General features: G+C 38.4%; 1 long non-coding RNA gene across 1 annotated transcript; it reads right to left on the bottom strand.

The window, feature by feature from the left end:
- Positions 1 to 10011: 10011 nt before the first annotated feature.
- LOC120301139 lies at positions 10012 to 21399 on the bottom strand. Its single transcript, XR_005554815.1, has 4 exons — positions 21279 to 21399; positions 15380 to 15457; positions 12461 to 12603; positions 10012 to 11241 (listed from the first exon to the last, which is right to left on the bottom strand). It is a non-coding gene; the product is annotated as an uncharacterized LOC120301139 (long non-coding RNA).
- Positions 21400 to 22859: the final 1460 nt, after the last annotated feature.

The following is a 22859-nucleotide window of genomic DNA, read 5'->3' as shown; positions in this document are numbered from 1 at the left end:
AAAGAAGGAATAGCTTACATCAGTGTTTCCCAAACTTGACAATTTTAAGGCATGTGGACTTCAACTCCCAGAATTCCACAGCCAGCGTTGCTGGCTGTGGAATTCTGGGAGTTGAAGTCCTCATGCCTTAAAATTGTCAAGTTTGGGAAACACTGGCTTACATGATACCTGCATTCACAAAATATCCATTCATTTTCTCAGTTTGCACATACACACAGAATTATAAATCAACCAAATAGACTCAATAACCTCACACATAATAAGTCCCCCCCCCCAGTCAAGAAGGGGGATGTTGTGACTGACATAATCAAGCATGCTGTATGAAGACTGCCAGTGAGTGATCTTGAGTTTTCCTGAGAATTGAGCCACTGGAACAAAAAGTTTGGGTTTTTCTTGTGGGAATAGCAATACAATTTGTAGAGCTGAAATTTACTGTGACAACTCCACAGCAATGCCACTGATGAATCCCCAAATATAAGCAACTTGGGCTGTGACAATTCTTATACGTGTGAGAAAGATCCTGAGCTGAGAGCAGTTGCCTGAGATCAGCCTCTTCAGAAAGCATGGTTTCCTTCCTTCCTTCCTTCCTTCCTTCTGTTAGAAGTAAAGTCTTCATCCTGGTTCATCCAAGCCGGGAATAAATAAGCAAACATGGCGACTGCTTTGGGAAGAAGGTTACAGTTTATTGCAGAAAGATGGTTCTTCAGGAAAGTGCAGAGGAGAGAGAAGAACAGAGAGATTGAGCACATGGGCAGTAGGTTTTATAACCCCCCTAGCCTTTTGTTTGGAATAGTTTCCTGTTCCTGTGGCATGAACCTTGAGGCTGTTTCTGAGTGTTTGTCTAGGCCCTGATATCTGTGGTTTAATTCTATTATCATATCCTGCTTCCCAGGTGATGGGGCTGATTCCTAGAGTTTGGGTGGGGTATGCAGATCTTCTCTTTTGTCTTCTTGATTGCTCTGGCTTCAACTTTCTGATGGTGTTACATTTGCATTTGTATGGGCCTAGCTCTTGCTTGGGGCAGAGAAATAGATTTGGGGCCAGGTTTGGTTTTAAAAAGTCCTTTTGAGGAAAAATATATTTTTCTGCCCTTTTTAATATTTCTTCTCTGGGCTAACTTTCATCACTTCCTTCCTTCCTTCCTCCCTCCCTCCCTCCCTTCCTTTCCCTAACTTTTTTCTAAATATTTGGACTTGCTACACATAGTACAGGCCTAAAATTCTTAATATACCAGTGGTACTCATTCTCAGCAAGAAATCTAAGTTTCAGCACATCCTTCCTATTCCCCTTAGGAAATCTGTTTTGACTGACTGATTGACTGATTATGTGTCATCAAGGTATTTTTGACTCTTAGCAACAAGCACAGATAGATTTTCTCCATGATGGTCTGGCCATCAGCTGGTCTTTCAGGTCTTCCAATGGTGCCCTTTTCTCCACTGTAACTGAGTCTCTCTATCTTGCTGCTGGACGTCCTCTTCTCTTTCCTTCCACTTTTCCCACCAAGGAAAACTGTAGACTACTGAAAAAAGTGCTTGAAGAATGAAAGCAAGGAATTCACATATACTCTAATTTATTCTTATCCAGAAAAAGTAAACAAAAGAACGTTCTTTTCCATTAAGATGATGAAATTTGTCAGAATAAAACTAGTTTGGTCTAGTGGTTAAGGCTCCAGGCTAGAAAGTGGGAGACAGTGAGTTCAAGTCCTGCCTTAGGCATGGAAGCCAGCTGGGTGACTTTGGGCCAGTCAGCACAACCCACATCACAGGGGTGTTGTTGTGGGGAAAATAAAACAAGGAAGGTATGTTGGATATGTTCACCACTTTTGAGTTATTTGTATAAAAAAGGTGGAACAAAAATAACTATAGTTGCAGATACAAGGATTAATTTTATACATGGAAAGCCTTTTTTTTTAAATGTCTTGAATCAATACTAGGAATAATAAGGTTCAAAGATTACCCAGGATGAATAGTGGTCACAAACTCACCTAGTTCAGATCGTCCCAGTGTTTCTCTGCTGCTTATTAGACATATTTAGTCTCCTCTTGCAACAATATCCTGTTTTGTTATTTTGAAACTGAAAGCAAAGCAATGTTTTAAAAACAGGACATTTTTGGCTCTTGTTAATTACCACGCTTGTGAGATACAGGGGACCTAAAAAACTGAAAGGGAACAAAAAGCTTTGATCAAATATGGTCTTCATTTATGGACACATATGTTTGGGGTTTCTATGTAATTAGAGATAATCTTAAAATACACAATTTATTATTTGTTCAGGATCTTTTAAGTTTTACCCTGTGCATTTGATTGCACCAATAACATCAACCAGCCTTCTAGGACTGTGAAAGTTTGCATTAAACATATATGAAATGTATACATGTTCAAAAGTGATTTCATCCTTCAAAACAGAATAGGTAATTTCCTTTCCATATTTTAAAGAACTGGCTAGAGATTCTTTGAAAGGTCATCTGTTTTGTTCAGAGTTCCCTCATTTTGTTGAACTTGCAGATTCATTTCCATGTGCTCTTTTACAGAAACCAAGAAAACTGACGGCAGAAAATGCCCAGTAGTCCATCAAGTCTGCCCTTTGAGGGTTTTTTTGTTTTCTTTTTAATTTATGTATTTATTATTTTTTAAAAAAATATTTTTTATTTTTTTATTTTTGTCAAACGGTCAAATGGTCTCTATAATTCTATTTCAATCCTTTTGACAACTGGAAATTTCCTCATATGGATGGAGAACTTCTATAATAGTTAAGAAGCACAGGAAGCAAATAGCATGACCCATCACAGAGAACTGTTGAAAAGATATTTCTAAATGTGAACATTAAACCAGAATGAAATCCAGTTAAATGCCTGAAGTTCCTTCATGTTATCATTATCTTAAATAATTTACTTAATTGTGTATTTCAACAAATGTTAAACTTTCATGATCAGAAGAACGATTTTTACAAAATGTTGCAGAAGATTTTTATGATGCTGTGGATTGTGAAACAGATTCATCATAGTTCCAAATGCTAGGCAAACAATTGGAATTCACAGATTTGTTGGCTGGGTTTACACATTGCACTACATTATAACATAATTTATTTTCTTTCAGACTAGGATGATGTATCAACCTATCTATTATTGCTTATAAATTGTGGTTTATGGTATGTAGTGATGTAAACCCAGCACAGTTATTCAATAACTGTGATTAAACAGTCATAGCTTAGTACTATATATGAACCCAGATGTCATAGGTATGAATGGGATGAGCCTTTCCAATTAAACATCCTGAATTCCCAGATTATTAGAATCATTGCTTTTGTGAGCTAAGAAAAGCAATTTAGCTTTACAATACTATTGATCTACTAAAACAGCATCTAACATTAGTTCAATAATATTGGTGTTTCCCCACTGACTTAACAACTGCCTTAACTTTATTGAGATTAATTTAGCAGCAGCCTACATTGTTTTCTATGTGCTTATGCTTCTATTGGTTTTTGTTTAAATCTAATCTTAAAATGTTAACAGAGCAGAACCACTAAAAGAATTTTAATTCTTTTAGTGCAGCTATTTGTGGTATTTGAATTCACATGGCGATCTGATCCTAATTGCATGTTTTTCTATGGTTGGAGGGGGGATAAAAAATCATTCCAGATGTAGTTTGCATTTAATGGAGCCATATTAAATACTGCTTCAATTTATGGCATATAATACTGGTTATAAATATCAGGAAAGAATGTTTCTCTAATTACAATTCTCTATTTGCTGATGATCCTGGGTGTTAGTCAGAAATCCTTCCTGTCATTTGTTACCTTGCTCAAGGTATGTGCATATGATGAGCAACAGCAGAACCCAAAATGAAGTGAACAGAAAAGTGAACAGACTGGAATTAGTCTGAGATTTCCTGACATTTCCTTCCTTCCTTCCTTCCTTCCTTCCTTCCTTCCTTCCTTCCTTCCTTCCTTCCTTCCTTCCTTCCTTCCTTCCTTCCTTCCTTCCTTCCTTTTCCCCACCTGCCTGCCTCCTTACATGACAAAGAAGGGACAGATTATTCTAACCTGTACCTTAAATTCATCTTCTGAAAATAAACCAAGAATTTGATGACATTGAGACAAAGGGCCACAATTTGCCCAACTTATTGTCTGCCTTCTTATTGTTATTTATAAATTACAGATTGAACATGAAACAGTCTGAAGGCAAAACATATTAGACCAACTAGTCAGGATTTTTCCTCTTATTCTGTGCCTTTCTAAAGGAAGTTCCATTAGGTTTAGCTGGCTTCCCTCTCAATTAATCTGATTATGATTGTGCTCCATACTCAATGGGATTTCTTGTTACAGTGCAGTACATACACACAACTCCTCTTCATTGCACTGACGGTACTGCCAATGCAGACAATTTTTTACATGCAAGCCCCTTCAAAGATGTATTTGTGTGTTTGGATTACATTGACTAGACAGTAAATATGAATCAAGTGGCATATATATGTACCTCCTGTTTTTACTGGCAGCTGTGATATTGTCATTTTTTGCAACCTTATTTAGTTTCTTTCCATTGCATGTGGTCAAGATGTGGTGCAAAGGACCTATCACAAAATGAATGCTGTTTCTCAATGTATATTGACATCCAGTATGCATGCTATAGCATTCATGGTCCTTTTGAAATGGATGTGGCAAGTGTGTTTGGAAGCAGAAGGCTTTTCATATCTAAAATGCAAATTTACAAGCCAATAATTGTATTTTTAAAAGGTAGCATTGCTTAAAGACCATTTGCAAATTGGTGCTTATGAAACATCAGTTTAGGAACTCATTCAAACTCCAAAACAAAACTTAACTGGATTTTATTTGTATCCCCCCCCTCCAGATGATAAGATAGACTGGAATCCAAATAAAAGTCCCTGGTATTTCTGAAACATCTGGTATGCATATGAGATCTTCTTTCCTTCCTTTCTTTCAAACAATTCCTTGCTTTTTTTTTTTTTTCAAAGGGTCACACATTGTTCTTAGATTGTATCAGAGCAAACGGGAAAACTGCAGTATTTTTTTTTTTTTTGCTAATTTAGTACTTGGGAAATTATATCATCATCATCATCATCATCATCAATTGGCTTGGAGTCAATAATAGCCAATATAATATATATCTTAGTCCCAAGGCCAAGTGATGCTGTTGAAATCTACCATAATCCCAGCAACTGGAGACTATTTAATTCTGGATGGAGAATCTGTTGCTTCATCCTGGCAAGACTGGTGGCTGTAAATATTTTCCCTGTTTTGGGAATCTTTCATTTTGGATGAGATTGCACTTCTCCATTCAAACTTTTGAAATTTGGGGGTTACCTTGGACTCACAGCTCCTGCCCCAAGAGTAAGGGGCAGATGTGACTAAGAGAGGCTTTTCACAGCTATACTGTATCTAGTCTACAGCTGCATTGTGTGCTGGACTGAGAAGTTCTTTATATGGTAACTCATAATACAGTTATCCCATGGATGCATATGGTTTACATGGGGCTGTTTGGAATAAGGAAGATGACCTTGATGGAGATAAAAAAAAAGGACTTTTGCCTAGGCAAAAGGGGTTGAACTGTGTTTTTATTAAATCTAAAATGTTTAGATAATATTCAAAGCAGCTCAGGCAGATGCTTCCCTAAGTCACCGAGTTAGAAGAAGAAAGAGAAGGTACAGCACAATCAGACTTACAAGGTTCTGTTATGATAGCCAATCTCCATAAAAGTAGTCTTAGCCTTCCTGTGGAGTTGCTTTGATGTTCTGGTCTGTATGACATTGTCCTTGAAAACCACAGCTGGTCCAGAATGAAACAATTTAGGCCTTTTGGATGTGTTTCCTTATGCCTCTGTAAGCAGAGGGAATAGCCTTCAAGGACAGGAAGAAGAGCTGCTAAGGGAACAATCAGAAAAAAGGAGGGCCTGAGAATGGGCTTAGATCAGGGGTGTGAAACTGCCAGCCCGTGGGCCAGTTGCATCATGCAGAGGCCACATCCATGTAACCTAGAGAGCCAGTTTGGTCTAGGAGTTAAGGCATCAGGCTAGAAAGCAGGAGGTCATGAGTTCTAGTCCTGCCTTAGCCATGAAAGTCAATTGGATAATTTGTCTTTGTTCAACCCACCTCACAGAGTTGTTGTTGTGGAGAAATGGAAGAAGGAAGGAGTATTAGGTAGGTATGCTCGCTATCTTGAGTTATTTATCAAAAGTAATAAAAGTGGGATAAAAATAAAAACTGAAGGGTGCGGAATTTGGAGAGAACTGAGACAGAACGAGAGGCAATAGCTGGAAGTGAAAATGAGCAAAGGGCTTTCTTTTTATTCTTGGCCTGTTCCCTTCATCCAGCCTTCAATTATATCCAGCCACCAATTTCAGAATGTAATTCAACAGTTTGGTTAGAGCTGAAGCTGTGCTTTGCTGTGTGCAAACATTTAGTTACCTGTTGAATTGGACCTGCTCAGAAGCTGCTTACATTCTGGAAATTCTCTTCCACTTAAGAATGTAAGGGCTGTTTTGTTTTTGTGTTGTTGTTTTTTTTGCCACATTTAGCCTGGGGCTTTTTATACCTCTCCCACATATTCCAGGTAGCATCTTGAATGCTGCTTTTTTCCAGCAGCAAACTTGGAACTCTGCAAGGCTGGACCTTGATTTGCATTGGCATTAGTAGCAGCTCCATCACTGAGAGAAAATCCATGCATGTTTTTCCAATTAGAGATTTTCTTTCTCTCCCTTCCCCCCCCCCACCTCTAATCTGCTCGGAGACACAGGGTGCTTAAAGAGAGAGAAATGTGAAATAACTCAGGGCTCCACCAGGCCGTAGATTCAAAGGTCACAGCTTTCCGCAGCTGAGTGAAACCTCCTTTAGCAACACCTTCTGTTTATCAAGGGGGGATGAAGCTGGAAATCGTTCAGTCTGTAAGAAACTTGTTGCTGCTTTGCAAGGAGGGGAATGGATTGACTACTGTATGTGGGGTCGGAGGGAGATAAGCCAGGTCTGTCAGGCATGTTTTCAGCCTTACAAATATTTTAACTACATCTTCAAATGGCTGTAGCATTGTGGAATTGGAGAGAAAGGAACTGGCAGAGTTTATTGTTTAGGGTCTCCCTATCTCACCTGTTCCTTAGTATTGCTTGGCTGTTATTGATTGGCAGCAAATGCAGCAAACAGTTTTTCCCCCCCTTTGCAGGGAAATTTGCATTGGGCTGGCAAATGACACCACCGAGGACATGGATGAGATCATTGGTCAAACATTATGCTTAATTGCTGCATTGTTGGCTGCTTTGTGTGTCTGTTTTGGGGGGGGGTCTGGGTGGGAGAGGGGGTTTCAGTTTTCTTTTCTCTAATTCCTTTTCCTAATTCCTTTCCTGCTGAGAGGAACTTGGAAAGTTGGAACTCTCAACAGAGGGGGAGGGATATGACACCACCTATCTTCTGTTTACAACACAGTCTTTTCAGCAGTTCCAAGAAGGTTCCACACACATTCAGGTGACCCTGAGGACACAGATAAACCTCCAAGAGGTTCAATGACTCTCAGAGAGAGTGCTAACAACCAGACGACTGCAAGGAAAATAAATCCTTCCCTTCTCCACCATTCAGTCAAAACTGAAGAAGCTTCTTGGATGAGAAGTGAAACATCTTCAAGGAAACACAAAAAGTCCGATTGCCTTTTGAAAAAGCACGTTTGGGACTGAATATGTGCTCTGAGGCATTTAAAGGTCTACCTTCCTATGGCCCATTATTGAATATTTGCCTGTAAATGGTGGTCTCTGAAGTAGAATTAAAGAACAGAAATAATAAGATGGCTCTTGTTGTATAGTGGGCTTTGGGAGGTATTTACCAGCCGGGCCAGATGCAACGTTATTTATTGCAACAGAAAACAGAACTGGCTTAACGGATAGAATGATGGCTATTTATACTTGCCGCCTCTAGGTGACGACCAATCAATTTAAACGTTTTTTTCCTGCTGAAACTCAAACTTCATTTTCCCTCCAAAACAGTTGGAGATACGTTTAAACTATAACACATAACTCTTGATAAAACCTGCATTACACTGTACTGGAAAAGGGTTGATGGTTGCATATAAACACTTCAACACATGTGCAACTTTTAGTTAAAGTGTTAGTGATGGGATAAGAGTGTGGGGTATAGCAGAAACAGGAATGCATATCAATCATTGTTCAGTCATAGAAGTGGACACAGTATGTTGAGCATGAAATTTGTGCAGCTGATCTCCATCAAGATCACAGAATTAGTGGAGATAATTCAATTTTAATCCTCACTTCACACATGCCTATCTGCCTTAATGGATTTCTTCATCTGGCGAGTAACCAAAAGTTAACTGTAGACTGAATATCTGAATTGAGGGACAATAAAAAGAAGAGAACTTCCCCTTAATAGATCATATTATAACTATGACATGTATTGGATGGGAAGCTGGATGGGTGGGTGGGTTGGGGCTACTGCAAAATCTGAGAATATAAATGATCGTATAGATCTTTGTTTCTCAAACGTGGCAGCTTTAAAATATGAAAGTGTAAGTTGCAACATGCATATCACTACTGGGCTGCTGAAGACATTTTTCATTCCCTTCAGAGTGGAGGATGAGAAAAAGGGAGGCTAAAGGTTAAATAGGCTAAGATGCGGCCCACGAAGTGGTTTCATGTGGCCCGCAAAGCCATCCTGGAAACAGTGAAGGAACGGTCCCCACTGCCTTGGCCCTGGCCCAGGCCAGCTGGGAGCCAATGTACAATTTTGTGGTGGCCATCTTGGCACTTGACCCGGTGGACCGTGCCTTGGCACTTGCCCTGGCCCCACCCCCTTCTGCCAGAGACCCTCAGATCTGTCCCATTCCTGCCCAGGCCCCCACAGGCACCCTTGACACGAATGATGTAGAACTGGCCATGCCTACCCAGTAGGCCACACCCACTCCATCCACGCCCACCCAGTAGGCTGCACCCACCCTGGCCACACTCACCCAGCCCCCTAAGGGCAACCACAATGCTGATGCGGCCCTCAGTGAAATTGAGTTTGACACCCTTGTCCTAGGGAAACATCTAAGCTTTGCAGCCATAATTGCTAAGAAGATAATGAAAGCTTCTTCATAGGTAACTATCTGAAGGGTCAAGTAATTTTGCTCCTCGGAGTTTAACTTCTGTTAGGAAGATACAGAAGAAATAATTGTGGCCTGGTTGTCTACTTTATGTTAAAAAAAAAACCTAGTTATCATACACAAATTCAAAGTAGTTTATGTAGTTTTCTTTTCCAGACCAACCCAAATGCTGAGGAGGGTTTTGATTATTGGAAATAAAATTGTTTTCCCCACTATATAAACTCGTTGGGTGACGTTTAACAATTTGTTGTTTTGAATAAGCTCCAGAGTTGACCTCTGACATGAGTTCTGTGAAGCTTATAGCTACAGCCATCTGTCATCATTTACTTAATTGATTCTATACCATGGTGGGCTTGGTGAGTTTTTACACTTCTCAGCTGCTATAACTTAGTGTAAACTTTATGGGATTCACAAAGATATGGCCACCATATCAGGGCTGCAAAAATCAAAAAGCCTACAAATGACAATAAAGAGACACATTCAGCTCAATAGAATAAGTTTTCTTCTGTAGCAGCATGAAAGAGGTCACTCAGGTTTAACTTTCTAACATTCAGAAACAGACCAGGGTATGGGTAATCCTTTGGAGATTCCAGTCTCAAACCACTTAGTTTGGTAGACAGATGCTTAACCTGGCTTAATCTTTGAAAAGAGTAGAGCTCTTTTAATGTCCCAACAGGCCAAATTTAGTGTTTTGTGCGCCATCCTGTAAAACTAAAATTAAAAATAATCTCATTGATGAATAACACATAATAATATCTTGGCTTTGTTAAGGTTTGTATATAGACTTACAACTTTGGGAATGTTCTGGGGCTTTACTATAAAAGAGAAAGGCCCAATATAAGAAATATCCAACATCTGGATTTAATTTAGTTTGTTTTTAATTTTGTCATTGTTTTGATTAGCCCTGAGCTTAGATGTGCTTTGACTATGATAGCAAAAAATGGCATATTATATTTAGAAGAAAACGGGATATTTCAAGTATGAATTTAAATTTGCAGCTTCTACTTATGTTGCTATGCACTACCTTTACAACAGCTTTTTGAAGAAATTCACTATTACATGTTTGTTATAGGATTGTCTTGCAATCAAGGTCACATAATGAAGTCATGAAACAAATTCACAGCTACTTGACTATTGTATGGAAAGTCATACTCAGAGTCATACAAGCTGAATCATTGATCTTGACATTTAAAATAGCCCATAAAAGAGTTTATTTCTACCAAATGCCAGAAATCAATATTAATCTTGTTTGGTAGTTATTTTAACAGTTTCTTAAAAATTAAGAGGACATCACAAAGGAATGTCCCAGCTCTAAACATTTCTACAATTGGCCTGAACATTTCAATTGGAATTCTGTTTTTAATATTAAACTATAATATATTTGATAGCAATACTAAGAACATGGGTTGTTTTATTTCTCTTAGAATGCATAATTTCCTTTTCAGGAACAATGGCTTTTCTAAACCAGAGAGCAGCATTAAACCTCCCAAGTATACATCAGTCAAGGAAAGGGGCACAAACAGGTTAAAGTTCCAGCATTAATTGTAACAAGGAGAACAATAGAAATCCAATTAAACTCGTCATTTGGAAGCTAACTTTCATAAAAGGAAACTTTTAATAGCTCATCTATAGAGGCCACCTTCTCAGATCTGATGAATCTCAAGCAGTATAAACAAAAGATATTCCGCAATAAAATTCTGCAAACTGGGGCGGGAGGACAGAACACTCTTTTAATTGCTGAGCACATGTAGACTCCCAGATCACCCACAGCCTTCTAGAACCTTTTGATCAGAGAATCAAATATGAATTAAGGATGTGCATTCCTATTGAAGGATTTATTAGGAATTTTCCTTGAGTTATGTTGTTTCACTATCTTTCGTCTCTGTTCTTTTATAAAACAAAAGAAGAACTGAACTGAATGTTGGCAGTCAAAATGAATGTCATCTGTCCAAGCCTCAATTCAGTTGGTGTTTAGGGAAGTCAGTTGGCTATCATCGGTGAAAGATTTCTCTAGAGTTGTTTGAAAGTCATTTAGTCTACGGGTCTTCAAGGTCTGTTCAGTTCAATGATTCTATCACTACCTCCAGCTTCTACCAAAGGGTATTCCAGTCTATAAAAATAACTTTTCTGCAGTTCACATCAGCTATGTATCTAGAATACAAAAATAAAAGTGTATGATATAGCTTTGCATTTCATAAGCCTCTAGCTGCCAAGATACCCAGGAACTGTTTCAGCACATAAAGCTCAGGAAAATTTCAACATGCTATCCCAAACCACCGATATCAGTTCTATCAGAGAACGAATTTGAGCAGTGTGTTGGCTGGTACAAAACAGAATATCCAGTAAATATGTATACTGTATGTGGGCCATATGTTCAAATGGAAAAATACACAAGAGAAATGGATCTATATTTCATAGTTCAGGGAATTATCTTGATTCAAAATGATAGAATGCTGCAATAGGCGTCTTCATAGCCCCTCTTTTTAATTAAATTGCTTGAGTGCCAACTCATCTTCTTGTATAGCCACTCTCAAAAGGCAGCTCACAATATGAGCATTAAGAAACAATATACCACTAGATCAGATTACCAAAAACAGAAAACAATGATATCTTGACAATCAGAAATGCAATTAATTAAAAACTGGCCTCCGCATCACAGAGCCATCCAAATGTAGCAAAGTTTCCCTTCATGCATAATTGACTGAAAATAAGCTAAAGCCAATTGGATTCTTGTGGTTTTTAAGCTTTCTCCATAGGGTGGAACATATCCATTACTTCCTTCTTCTGGATTGAAAAGCATTCACCCTGATTTTGACTGTGGATCATGACTATGAAGCAGCAAAAGCACAGTGCTGATGAAGAACAGTATGTGGATAACTAATCTGATTCTTGTGAGTGATGGAAACAAAATAGTTAACCCCATGGCTTCAGCTTCCAGGAATAATGGAAGGCGAGCTCTGCATTTACTAGAAATACTTCTTTCCATCCTCCCTTTTTTTCAGGATTATGTTAGGTTACTGTATTTTAGTCATACAAGTGGCATGGTAGCCTAGAGGTGCAATTCTTGCCTCACAATCAGGAGGCTGTGAGTTCAATTCTAGGTAGTGGCAGATATTTCTCTCTTTTGGGTACAAAGAGAAAATATCTGCTGTGAACTCCACATAGGTGTCAAGAAAGGCATCTGGCCAGTAAACGCTCAACTCTATTCAATCCCCCCCCCCATGCAGGAAATTATAGGGTCATTAAAAATGTATTTAAGTCATATATTTTTACTAGTTTTTGTTCCAGATGAATAGTATAGCCCAGTATGAGGGGAAGCAAAAACTTCCTGCCAAATGAAAAACTTCAGCTCAAATGAAATAAAACTCACCGCTCATCCTTTTCTTTCTCAAGATTGTGTTATGTATCAGATGTAGAGAAGGTTCCAACAACATTAGAGGTGAATTACCACCACTGAGAAAACAGGTCAATATATCATGAAATCTGGATGGATTTTGGTTAGACATCTCCTGTCTGCAAATAACAAATATCCTCTTCAAATTAAGATGTCCCACAGTGTAGTCCTCTCATATCTTCACGCATTACTTCAGTATGTATCAACATTGCTTCATTTATTTCCTGGCATGCAGGTTGGGCAACTTTTTATACAGTTGGGGAATGCATTTGTTTTAATATTTTCCACTTCAAAGAACTGCAGGAATGTGGAGGCAATACGATGAAATTGCTAAAGACAATAACCCACTGTTTGTGCTTCTTGGTGGAATTGAGACGCAACTAATTTTTTTTTGTATTAGTTCTCCAGAAACATAGGAATCCCTACATTTTTGCCCTCAGATTTAGCAGCACAACTGGAGACACGCTCCAGGTTCATAAACATGAGGATTGGGGCTACATGCAGTCAACTGGTTGCCCATCTCTGTTTTACCGAGAAATAAACCTTTCTCTAGAACGGGTAGGCAATCTGGGCTCTTTTATGCCTCGTGGACTTCAACTCCTAGAATTCCTGAGCCAGCCATGGTTGGCTCAGGAATTCTGGGAGTTGAAGTCCACGAGGCATAAAAGAGCTAAGGTTGCCTACCCCTGCTCTAGAAGATTGTCTCACTCCAAGAAGTCCCATAAATAAAAATCTTATTTATTAATAGTTCACTTCATGAGGTGTTTTCCTGCTTTTCTCTGCACTAACTATTTCTAAAGGAGAAGAACAGAGTTTTGCATTATAGAGAAGTAGTACTTTAAAAAAAAAACCTCCCAAAAGGTAATTTTAGAGGCTGTATCCAACTGTGTCTGTCAGCCAGTGAAATAGATACTGAATCTCCCTCCTCCTGTGCATCTCTCAAATTTGCTCCATTGAGCGAGGTAAATTAATTTCCAAGCAGCTCGATCACATGGGGCTGAATGTAACCCTTGGGCTTTAAGAAAGAAGAGCAAACGTTTTATTCATGTGCAGGCAGGTGAAGAATGGTTCTTTCTGAAGGAATGAGGACTTTGGGCCCAGCCTGCTAAACCTCTCTTAGCCCCTGCTAAGCTGCAGGCAGGTGACAAGTTCCATTACCATTATTTGCATACTTAATATTAGCTTCATGGTGGCATTGATCACTTTGGATGCTCGCCTTTGTTTTGAAGACAGGCAAATGAATTTTCTGTCACCGAGTAACTTCCATGGAGCTCTGTCAATTTTTTATTGATGTGCAATGCCTTCAGGAGGAAGTCACTGACACATTTAGAAGGACATAAGTTCTAGTGAATTCAGGCAGAAGCTTAATGGTGCTATATATGATACGGGCTATGGGCTTAGTCAACTAGAAATGTTTGTTATCTCAATTGCTTCGATCATTTCTGATCAACCTGAAACAAGATGCTGGTTGATACAGTTGCTTACCTAATAAAGCCTTTCTTCAAAAATATTTGTTCATAGAACATTTCTCCCTCATATCGTATCTAGTTGGGAAGGCCACCTGCTCTGGCTAACTAGCTTTTCCCATTCTTCCAACCTTTTGCTGTAAACTAAAATAGTGTAAATTCTTCTGGGTCCAGAACTTCATTTGACTTATGAGTAGAATAAAAGAGCCACACTTCAAAAAGTAATGGCAGAGTTAGGATAAAAATGAACTTGGATGTAGTTCATTCCAATTTAATTTACACATACAGTACTTAAACCAAAATACAGTGAATATAATTATTTCTCAGTCATGTCTTGAATAATTTTTTTTCTTGTATATTGTTAGAAAAAAAGTTGGTAACAACTTTTGGAATTTTCTGGGGAGGACAGGCTTAATTTGGGGGCGGGGGTACCTGCAGCTCTGGTAACTAAGTTGGCATCTTTGTCCTATTACCTATAGTGTTATAGACTTACTCTATTTGTGGCATCTTGTATTTCAACATCAGATTTATTAAGATCGTTACAGCTGGAATCTATCTCTTGTGTTTGACACTTAACTGAAGCTGCATGAGGAAGGTATTAAATAGCTACCATATTGTCCCAGGGAAATGTGTGGCTGCCAGCCATGTTAAAGACCTTCAGACCTAACATGTTCCAAAACACCTTTTAGAAATCAAAATTAAAACCCTGCACAGATCTTCTGAATCAGCTGTCACACACTGGAGATCCAAAGTAGTAAATGGTTAGGGTTTTAGATTGTGATCAATTTCAAGTTGAAAGCTAGGTGATCTTCCTACAGCTGAATTCACCCACAGTGGTCTGTTACAGAGGTGGAGGAATCCTTCAACAACTTGAAGAAAGATGTAATCTACCGAATAATATATGCATACATCACATATACGATTGGCATTTGACTGATGTCTCATAATATCTAAAAAGCCGATGCAAAGATGATCTTGCTTCAAAACTTTTAATTAATTTGCTTTTTTCCCAGGGGTCAAAGTAATATACATTTCAACTGACCTCTGAGTTAGATTGAATGGATGGACTCAAAGGTGTAGGCAGTTTCCAACTGAGATTTCAACCTGGCTTTTACCAGTTTTAGGTCTGTATCTGCTTAGTTTAATGCAGAAAGATCACGTCTCCAGTAATATATCAGGTTATCTCCATACACTTCTATACCAGTGCAGGTTCTGCTGTTAATCCAAGTGAAGCATTGCCTCAAGCAGCTGATACTAGAAGGTGCTGGAGAAATGAGTCTGCATAAGTATTCACAACAATGAAGAAATGGCATGTGAAAGCTGAGGCCTCAACACAAACATACTCTTTTGTATTTATGTTGCAATGGTAGATACTAGTACATAATTCACAGGAATGGGATCATGTTACAGTGCCCATTTTGTCACTGACCTCCTTGTCTCTCCCCATCTTCCTCACATACAGGATTGAAGAAAAAAGCTGTTGTCATATAACCTTGCATATAAAGACCTGAGAAGGAAAAAAAAATCATTTGACAATTCTTTCCAATTTCTTCTTGATTCAGTTTTCATTACTGATGCTCGTCTTTCAATTATTAGTGCTTTTGTTTTAACAGAATGTTCATGTCATTGTGCTTACATAAATCCACTACAGAGCAGGTGAGTAAGTATCAGCTTACCTCAAAAGACTGTCACTTGTTCTCAATATCAGAACTTCTAAGTAAAATTGGAAAAATGGGGTAACTAGACAGAAACTAATGTCTTTCCCATTCACCAAATCAGGCTTTAATAAATATCCTCTGCTTTAAACTGGGAGTTTGAGGAATGCATGGAGTGGCCAGAGAAAGAGAGCTTCCAAAGCTAATTCAAAAGTCTAAGCAGATAAACAGAGCTAGTTGATCAGGTCCTAATCTGGTTAATACCTTTAAATTTAAGAAATACAGATAAAAGAATGTCCTGTTTTAGTCTACCAAACAATATTCCAGTGACAGCAGCATTTTGTGCTAGCAGAAGTTTCAAGATGGCTTTAAATGTTGCTCCATATGGGGATAATTATGCCAGCTCAATATTCTTTGTGACAATTTCTATTGAATTTCAGATTCTGTGAATTAGCACATTTTTTTTGTGTGTGGAATATTGCTTGCAAAGCTCAGAGATTGGATAGATAGTTTGTCCCCAACCAGACAGCTTTTTCCACATTATCTTAAACCTAGTAGATGTGGAACTGGCTGCAAAAGGCCTGTCATAAGCCTGATTTCCATTTGATATGAAATGTTTAGCTTAGCTTCCATATTTTCCTTGAGGGGGCTTTAAGCCTGAATAGATTCTTAGTTGCTGATTTTTTTTAAAAAGCATTTTGCGAGGTTTTCTTTTTTTTAATACAAAACCAAGCTTTCTTCTTGTTACTGAATGGACAGAATTTCCCCACAGGTTAAATCATGGTTACTTACACCATCAAATAAAATTTCATTCTTTTTAAAAGAATTTGATTAGATTCTAATTGTTCATAGATTTTTTTTGGCCTGAAGGGCACTTCAGCAAAAATGAACACGCTCTCCTCTTATCCATCTGTCTACGATCCAAATGGCTGTTTTATTGTTCTGCATTTCTAAACCTTTTTGTAGTGGCTGCCTTAAAACGAACATATTTTTTCCCCTTAAGGTATTTGATATTCCCATTTATTGCTCAGGAAAGCTGCTCATAAGAAGGTTACTCATCTTTTGTGTCTGCGTTCATAACATCCAAAACATGAAGCATTTATTCTCCTTGCTGAAGGAGTGGAACCTGACATCTCATCTCATTCTAATTCCAGGAATAACACAGCATAAAAAATTGAAAAATATCTTCAGTTCCACTGCCAGCAGCTTCAAAAGAGCCTGCTTCTGGGCTCTTAGGTCCCACATAAATAATTAGATCTGCATCAACAAGCTCAGAGCAGAACACAATAATTCACAGTACAATAATTTAGCCATAATTTCTATTTTTAAGATGATCACGAGAATTTAGGCAAAGAAGAACGGTATGTGTGTGCATCTCTCTCTCACACACACACTCTCTATATGTATATATCTATGTGTGTGTGTGTGTGTGTGTCTGTGTATGTATGAAAATCTTAAAAATGAAGGCATGATTGTATATGTACATGAAAGGGGGAATCATTAAAACTTGGGATTTTAATGCAGTTTGTACCACATTTAAAGAAATGTAATTAAAAATCCATTTCTTTTTAAGACAATCACTATTAATCATGAAGGAATCCTTTATGTATTGATATATTTGATGTATTTAGATATCATTAGACACCTCCTAACAGTTTACCATTCACCCAATATCATCAAAATAACCAATGCAGGTAGTCCTTGACTTACAACTATTTATTTAATGACTGTTTGAAGGTACAAAAGCACTGAAAAAAGCGACTTATGACAGTTTTTCATACTTATGATCACTGCAGCATCCCCATGGTCCCGTGATCAAAAGTCAGACGCTTGGCAACTGGCCCATATTTATCACAATTGCCATGTCCCGGGGTCATGGGATCACCTTTTGAGACTTTCTGATGAACAAAGTCAAAGGGGAAACTAGTTTCACTTAACAACCATATTACTAACTTAAGAACTACATTGATTCACTTAACTTTGTAAAATGGAGCCAAGTTCATTTAACAACTGTCTTGCTTAGCAATAAAAACTTGGGGCTCACTTGTGGTCGAAAGTCGAGGACCATATATGTATGAGTTTGTGTGTATGTGTGTGTCTGAAAATCTTAAAGCTGAAGGAGTGATTCTATGTATATGTACATGAAAGGAGGAGTCACCAAAATTTGGGATTTTAATGCAGTTTGTACCACATTTAAAGAAATGTAACTTAAAAATCAATTTCTTCTTAAGGCGATTGTTATTGATCATGAAGGAATCATTTATGCATTTATTTATTTGATATTTCTAGATACTACTGGATCCCTAAAACACTCATAACAGTTTACAATATACTCATTATCATCAAAAAAACCCCCCACAAAAACAATACAGGTAATCCTTGACTTAGAACAGTTTGCTTAGTGACCGTTTGAAGTTACAAAGGCACTAAAAATATGACTTATGACCATTTTTCACACTTATGACTGTTGCAGCATCCCCAAGGTCATGTGATCTACATTCGGATGCTTGGCAACTGACTCACATTTATGACGGTTGCCGTGTCCCAGGGTCACATGATCCCCTTTTGCAACCTTCTGATAAGCAAAGTCAATAGGGAAACCAGATTCACTTAACAACTGTGTTACTAATTTAACAATTGCAGCGATTCACTTAATAATTGTGGCAAGAAAGGTCACAAAATGGGGCAAAACGCACTTAACACATTTCTCACTTAGCAACATAAATGTTGGGCTCAGTTGTGGTCATAATTTGAGAACTAACTATACATGACATCAAAGCACAAAAGAAGATAACACTATAAGATAAAAGTAGAATTATTGATGATATCTGAGTTCTGTTCCAGCTTGACACTGGATAAATATCAGGCTTTGCACGATGATTTCATCTATGTCTGACCTCATCTAATTTTCCTCATTTCTCATCCCAAATCTTCACCCATGGAAGCTCTGAAGACTTGTTTTTTTTTTTTTTTTAGTTTCATATGGCTCTCTGTCTCATATAAAGTGATTTTGTGTGACTGGCACAATAAAAACGTCAATATAATGACAAAATTCAATAAATAGAATGCATCAGAAAATGAAAGAAAAATGGTCATGGGAGACAAACAAGTTAAATTCAGCAAATTCATTCAACTCAATGTCTTCCAAGCTCTCACGAGTGAGAGATAAGCCAGTTCTGAAGGCCTTTAGCAAAGGCCAGCAAGGTTGGGAATATGGGAGGAATGATGTCCCAGAGGGCAGGTAATGCTCCAGAAAAGGCACACTCCCTGGATCTTTCCAGATGACACTACCTGGAGCATGCTTTTTCTAGCGAATCTGACAGGGTGGTTAGAGACAATTGGACAGAAACATCCCTCAGATAACCTGATCCCGTGCTATAAAAGGCTTTATAGGTGACAACCAGCACTTTCAATTGCACCCAGAAACCTCCTGGGAGCCAAAGCAGCTCATGAAGCATGGATGCAATGTAAGTATATTGAAGCACACCTATAGCTGTTCATGCCATCACATTCTGGGCTGACTGCAGGTTCTGGATGTTCTTTGAGAGCTGCCCACATTCAGCATATTGTAGTAGGCCACTTAAGAGGTGAACAAAGCATTAATGACCACGTGCAACACTGCCTGATTCAAGAATGATCCAATTGGTACACAGCGGGAAGTTGTTCTGAAGCCCTCCTGATCATGGCTGCTCTCCGTACAAAAGCCATGAATCCAGGATAACCCCCTAAATTGTGTCTGTCTTAGCGCAACTCCATCCAGAACTAGAGATGGAAAAATCTCTGGATCCAGGAGGCTCTAAAACCCAAAGCCATTAGGTCTTTCTGGACTGAGTTGAAACTTCTTCTTCATCCAGATCCCTATAACCTTCAGACACTGAAACAGAACCTCTACCGCATCACTTGGGCATTCCAAGGGGAGATGTACAATTAAGTATCATTGATGATTCTTCACCCTGTAGCACGGAACGATCTCACTCAGTTGCTTCATGTAAAAGTTAAATAAGTGTCGGGAATGTGTTGAGTTCTGAGGAACTCCACAGGAGAGGGCAGCCATTTGAATGTGGCTCATACTATCACTCACTCCATTAAATTTGAATACATGATGGCATCAGGAAGCAAATTCAGAATACGAGCAAACAGCCTTCCCCTATAGATTTTACACCAGAAAGGCTTCATTGTACACCAGAGGGAATTCAGGAGAACTCGAGACAAAACTAGGCCATAGGATATATCCTTGTAGAAAAGTGCAGAAAATTATTTCTGTATAGCTGTGGTTCAGAATGAAAGAACTGCTTGGAGAACAGGGGGGAAAAAAATCAAAAGAGTCCAAGGAACATGCATCTGTCTCCAATAAGGATGTATGTGGATGCCAGGAATGCTGAAGGAAACCCATAAGTCTAATCGCAAGAGGCAGGTGACATCTGGGGGAAAGGAAAAGGTAATATAACAACCTTCTACTTTACCTGCCAAAGTTACCATACTGTATGCAACTGGTTCTTGTTTCAGTGGTGGCTTCAATATAGTCTCAGTCCTTGGACTAAGAGCAGTGATGGGATTCAAATATGTGAACAACCGGTTCTCTGTGTGGATGCCGCTTCCGGAAGTTCATTCTGGGCCTAGGCAACAAAAAATCTACCAGCTTGCCAAACTGGTGTGAACCGGCTGAATCCCACCACTGTTTAAGAGAGTGTCTGGCTCAAGGTTACCCACCTGTCTTTGTGCTTTAGGTGGGATTCACAGTTTCTGGCCTGATGCTGTAACGATTATGTCAAATTGGGCCTTCCCAATTTAGTGGTCTTAAAATGGGTTAGACTCTAGATCCCAACATCCTCAGGCAGAAAAGTAATGTAATCTAACTCATCAAGAAAGCTTCAGATTGATATAGGTTGGATAACTATCATAATTTTCTGGTAGTTACAAGGCCCGGGCAAGGCAGCTTAGTCCCGTCTTAACAATGAACTTCATATAATGGAAAAATCTTCATTATCAATCCAGTTCTCCTCACAAAAATGCTTTGCATCACTTCAAAAGTTTGTCTGGCAGTTGTAGTACCTGGAAGAGACTTCTGCACATCACAGAAATCAAAATTCACAAGCTGACTACGTTATCAGCAAAAAAAAAAAAAAAGAAAGAAAGAAAGAAAAAGAAAAAAAAGAAAAAAAACGAAAGAAAGAAAAAAGAAAAAGAAATATTTTTCCCTACTAAAATTTATATTAGGAATTGCTAATTATACTATGATAGACTGAATCTTTAGCTCTGAGACCTTTATGGAATAGCTCATACGAAATGATAGTATTTAAAAATACTAAAGAACCTCATAAAAATGATAACATTCAAGAAGGAGGCACCTGTTCAAATTTCTCCCTCAGCACGCATTTTTCACTGCTTCTGAGTCTCATGAAAATCAACTTAAAACTCTTTTACTTACATCACACCAGACTAGATCATCATGAGGATTATGCATTTTGTCTTAGCTTTTATGTTTTTGGATTATGTGCAAATGTTCCATTGTCATTAGTTTAACAATTTGATTTAAAAAAAAACACACTCCCTTGGCATTACATGATAACTCATATTTGTATTAATAAGTTAATCTGATATATGAGCTACTAAGAAAATTAAGAATATTATACTGTGTCTTTATAAGCTTTTATATCATTTATTTTAACCCACCTCCTCTTTCACGAAGGTTTACTCTCCCAACCCTATTAAAATGTTTTTCTCCAATCAACAAAATGCCACAAAAGTATATTGACGTATTTGGCACAGTCCTCTTTGCTGCAGCCTATGCTCCATCAGCAAAGTATACCAGTATTTGGTTCAATCCTTGCAAATTTAATGTAGGGCATTTCAAAGAAAGTAATTGGTGGATTCTCCTAACATTAGCTGCTGTTGGGAAAAATAACCACCAATAGCAAAGCCTAAGGGAGGAGACAGGTTTTGATAGATGGCTTGACCAACCAATTAAAACCTGGCCTTAAAATAGCTGATCCATGGGGCTGGGTGTGGGCCTAGTTTACAAAGTAGGATCATATTTTACCAGTCAAAACTATCCCTCCTGCTCCATTGGTCTCTGGTGATGGTAGCTTTGCCTGGCAAAATAGCCAATAAAACTATGAAGCACTAGTTGTTGGTATTAGATTGATGTCTCACCTTCACTTTGTACCACTCAATGAAACCTCCATAATGTTTCTATTTGGTCACAGCTCCTGTCCCATCTCAGAAACATCTAACTATGGTATTAGATATTGGGAACGGTGAGGCATTGAAGACACAGGAGTGAAGTAACAGCTCGTTTATTCAATCCACACAGAAGCGGCTCTAACAGCTGTTTGACTCCTATTTATACAGACCACCACTAGGCAGTAGCCAATGAGTTTAAAGCATACAATCCTGCCAAAAACACAGGCTTGCAATACTTTCATACAGACAGTTAAGGATTTGAATTGAACATCTTTAGTTAACCGTTTTATAACAGTCCTATGAAAATGGTTTAATACACAACATATGGTTTTCAGCTACCTCCACACTTAGCTGTGGATGAGGCAAAAGCAACATGACAAAGCTGTGTCTGTGCAATGGTTAATGGGCTATCTTTATGTCACCATTAGCAAGCCACGAGGAATAGCCCAAAGTCAAAGAAATTGCCCCAAGAACTTATTCCTCAACTATTGTATAACTAATACATTTTCCAAGTCTAATTTCAAGAGCTTATTAAAGCAGTATCAAGGTTTAACATTCTGACTTTTCCATAATTTGGATGAAATGAAACAATCTGGTTAATAGAAGACACCGAGTCCCTCCACATGTAATCCAACAAGCAGGGCTATAGCTCTGATTCCTCATGATGTGGGCCTCCATTAAATGGGCTATTGGCTATTTTCTTATCTCAGTCCTTTCTAACCTTTGCAGGTAACCCTGTTAATCAGCCCACCCTTAATTGTCTTGGTCTCTTTCTGGTCAGTTTCATAATTTCTGTAAAATATTGCTTGGCTTGAATTCCACCTTCTTATATGTAGCATGATTCCATCTCTTATCCCTTCCTCCCTTCTGGAAACATAATTACAGGAAGCTTCAATGAAGCTCTCTGCACAATTCCCCTGAACTGCTTCTTCCTCCCTGAAGAAAATAAAAGCAAAAACTGGAGAGAGAGAGAGATGGCTTGAGTGAAAAAAATGCCCCGAGGTACAGGGTTCATCCGCCTGGTCTGTTCCCTTTGTCATTTTTCATTAAAAAAAAAAAAAAAAAGCAAGA

Source organism: Crotalus tigris, unplaced genomic scaffold (genome assembly GCF_016545835.1).
Source record: "Crotalus tigris isolate CLP2741 ecotype Arizona unplaced genomic scaffold, ASM1654583v1 scf7180000024369.3102671, whole genome shotgun sequence".
Lineage (NCBI taxonomy): Eukaryota > Metazoa > Chordata > Lepidosauria > Squamata > Viperidae > Crotalus > Crotalus tigris.
The sequence above is the reverse complement of the archived record's forward strand: the minus strand, read 5'-3'. Positions and strand labels throughout refer to the sequence as shown.